This window comes from Canis lupus, chromosome 1 (assembly GCF_011100685.1).
Source record: "Canis lupus familiaris isolate Mischka breed German Shepherd chromosome 1, alternate assembly UU_Cfam_GSD_1.0, whole genome shotgun sequence".
Taxonomy (NCBI): Eukaryota; Metazoa; Chordata; class Mammalia; order Carnivora; family Canidae; genus Canis; species Canis lupus.
Window position 1 is genome coordinate 69,087,778 of NC_049222.1, and position 4,168 is coordinate 69,091,945.

Consider the following 4,168-nt stretch of genomic DNA (forward strand, 5'->3'; position numbering starts at 1 on the left):
GGGGTCCACCTTGAGTTTTCTTGAGCCATCCAGCACAATGACTTACAAATGCTCATCCTCCATAGGTGTTTGTCAGATGCCTTAGCATCTCTGTAGGAACTTGCCCTATTGTCTACATGGACATATGATGTAGAGAACGAGGGTATGCAGATCAAGTGGAAGGAAATATGAAGCCACTTAAACTCTTAAAATTGCAGAAAAGTTTCAGTGGGTACAAGAAGATTTAAATGAAGAAGGTAAAACTCATTTCAAGAATATTACAGCTTAGCCTAAGCACTGGTGACAGGCCTGGTTCAAATCTTGACGTTAATATTTAGAAATTTGTAATTTTTGGCAGATGACTTAACCTCTCTAAACTTTAGTGTATTCATCTGTAAACTGAGGATAATAAGAGTAACTACCTACGTAAGGTAGAATTATGAGATGGCCCCCAAAGGCTCTGCCAAACTGGTGTGTACTCTCCTGTTATGATCGCCTCTCCTTGACTGTGGGAGGGAGCCGTGATGGGGTTTTCTCTGGTGATTAGAGCATGTTAGGTGACAAAAGTGAAGGGATTTTTCAGATGTAATTAAGGTTCCTAATCATTTAACTTTGAGCTGATCAAAAAAGGAGTAATTCCAAGTGGGTCTGACCTAATCAGGTGAGCCCTTAAAAGGAGGGCCCTGTGTTTTCCTGAAAGGAAGGAGATTTTGCTGCCCAACTTGAAGAAGCAAACTGCCCTGTTGCAAGAGGCCTAGGGATAGGGTCATGTAGCAGAAATTGCAGCCCCCAGCTGATAAGAGGCCATCCCCCAGTGACAGCAAGCCAGAAAAAGGAACCCAGTCCTAATTGGAATCGTGCCAACAACCACGCAAACCTCAGAGAACTCCTAATCTCAGGGGTGAGCTTAGCCCTGGCTGACATACTGACCGTAGCCTTGAGAGACTCCCAACAGGACCTAGTTAGCGATGCCCAGGGCCCTAACCCATAGAAGCTGTACAGTAATGAACATGTGTTATTCGCCAGCAGCCACATTTGTGACCATTTGTTATATAACAATGAAAAACATATATGCTAACTTATTGGGAAGCTTTTTAGGTTATAAGCAACTGATTCTAACATTGAATTTTTTAAAAAGTGGAATATATTGGAACAAAATTTGGTTGGTCAGAGTTGAAGGAAAAGGTTAATGATCAAATGATCAGGCCTTGGGGTAACAGACCAGGGCTACTCTTAGGTTATTGTTCAGGAATTTTGCAGGTGGGGCAGGGCGGGGGGGGGGGTGTACTTTGAAATAACCTACCTCCAGCCACCATACTTTTGTCACTTGGCCCATTAATCAGATTCTCCTCACAGTCTAATTGGCCTCACTTCCATTACCCACCCTTCCTTGATGTCAGGAAGTATTAGAACAGACGGGCCCCCAAGACCACATGGAATGAGGCTGGGGGCTGCCTAGGGACCAGGCGATGATGTTAATGGAGGAGGAAGGAAATCTGGGGAAGCCACTCACAAAAGAAATCCACCTTGCTCCCTATAGCGTTGTTGAGAAGAAGACATGAGATAATACAGATAAAGCGTGTAACACAGTTCCTGGCACTCAATAATCACTCAGGGAATTTTAACCATAATTATTAAGCACCAGGGTGCCTAAACCTCATCTTGACAGTAAAATAAAGAACTCTGCCTCTGAAGATGAAAAGAGAAATCCCATCATGATGAGGGAAAAAATTTTCCGAGCACTCAAGAAGACAGGCTTAAGTGCCTGTTACTACCTAGATGATTTATAAAGGGTTATCAGAGGATAGAAAGTTCTAGATTCCTAAGTGCTATTTGTTCTGATTATTGCCATGTACTCAAAACCCAACCAGCTCTGAGGCAGCCTGCTCCAAACCCTGTGGGTCAGGGAGGGAAGCCAGCTGATGGTGGCTATCTCTCCTCACAAAACTCTTTAACGGTTGGCTCAGAGCTCAGATTGTAAATATGCTGCACAGTGTCCAGGCCCAACCATCCACGTTTGAGTTACGGCTTTCAATTTGAAATTTTAGAAAATTAATTCAGAGATGAGATGATAGCCATATTTACTAAGGATCATATGTCAAGTCTGTAACAGCTGTGAGTACCTGGTATTGAGGGATGTAGTGGTGTTTTCGAGTTGGGCTCTGTTTTGATCTTTTAGTTGGCAAATGCCATTGGTTGGGAAACCCATTCTGAGGAAGGCCCGTCTCATCAGGTCATGTCATTTCCAGCCCGGAACATCACTGATGGCTGAATTTACCTTCCATTCCACTCTGTCCTACTCTACAAGTGTTTATTGAGCTCCCGTTATGTGCGATGAACTGCATTAAGTGCTATGATGAATAAAAAAAAAAGAAAATGGATGCATAAGACAGAACTCCTGACCTTAGGTATTTTATTACACCAAAAGAGAGCCAAGAGCTTACAAGGACCAGACACATTACAGAGCAGAATGTGGCAAGTGCTAGAATAGATACAGAGACAGAAGAAAGCTTTGCATTTCCCGTGTAATCACCTGGAGTTTCGCATGGTAGAGGTAGAATTTGAGACTTTCTCAATCTATGCCCCTTGGAGACAGTCCGCACTTTATTTATTCATCTACTATTTGAACTCCCAGCACCTAAACTAATCCCTGGTACTTCATATATGAAACTAAAAATGAATTAGGAAAAAAATAAGTCGTGGTAAAATATACATAAGATTGGCCATTCCTGATTGTACAGCACAGTGGTATCAAGCGCACTCGCGCTGTTGCAAGACCATTACCACCAACCATCTTTAGAACTTTTGTCACCTCGCAAAACCGACGGTCTGTACCCATGAAACGGTCATTCCCCGTCTCCCCCTCCCCCTGCTCCTGGCAACGGCCAGTCTACTTTCTGTCTCTGAATTGGACTGCTCTAGCTACCTCCTATTTGTGGAACCGAATACCGTACAATACCCTTTTGTGACCGGTTTATTCCACTTCACGTGTCTTCGAGGTCCACCTACGTAACAGCGCAGGTCAGAATTTCCTTCCTTTCATAAGGCTTACTGCCGTTCCATTGTGTGTATAAACCACATTTTGTCTGTCCATTCTTCTGTTGAGTCATTTGTGCTGTTCCCACCGTTTGGCTATTGTGGACATGCGGCTAGAAATGTGAGTGTACGAATATCTGTTCGAGAGAGAAATTTTGATAGGTCGAGCAGGGGCGGGGACAGGACATGTCAAGCTTAGGAAACAGCACGAAGAAAAGCAAAGACAAGTGACCATGCACCGCAGTGGCTTGGTACGGCCTCCTCAGGGATTTGTGGGGTGTATTGGCTGAAGACGGAAAGATCGCTCTATTCTGGTGCTTGAAGGGCACTAAGTACCCTACTGAGAAGATCAACTTTTTCTAAAGTTATGAGGAACCACTTAGGGATTGGAGCAGGGGAGTAACATTACCAACGCTCCGCTTGAGGAAGATAATTGTAGTGGAAAGCCTATAGTTAGAAATATAGAGTAGTAATCCTGGCAGGAGACAAAGTAGGGCAGTGGCAGTCAAAATAGTAAAAAAGCAGGACAGGGCGTAGAGGAGAGATTATTACAGAGGAACAATCAATAGGATCTGTTGACAACGGGATGTGGGTGGCAGGAAGAGGAAGATGTCGTTCAATCATTGACTGAGAAAACAGTGACATTACAAACTGAGAGGAGGAATGCAGAAGGAAGAAGCAGCAGACCAAAGACAGGAGTTACCGTTTATCAAGCTCTTACATTCCAGGCATTATCTCATTTAATCTTGATAAGGGCCCAGGGAAGTAGGGATTATTGTAGGTGGGAGGAAACTCAGTGTAGGCAGGTGAAGTTGCTAATATCTGGTTAAGTGGTAGAACTGGGTAGAACTCCCACCGAGCTGGATGGGACTGGATGGGACGGCAAAGGTGAAGCCTTGGCCCTTGAGACCACCACACTGTTCCGTTGTCTTCAAGCTCACCTGGTATCCACGTGGACTTACCTCTCAAGTAATTGGACATGTAAATTGAAGCTCAGGGGCATGCTCACGTAAAAAATGTAGCCCAGGAATCGCTCACACAACGATGAGTTCAACTGATGCTGGGTGAGTACATGAGTTCACTCAGGAGAGAGTGTGGAGACAGAGGGGAAGGCCAGGAGCTAATCTCAGAAGCACTTGTATTTATCAAATGG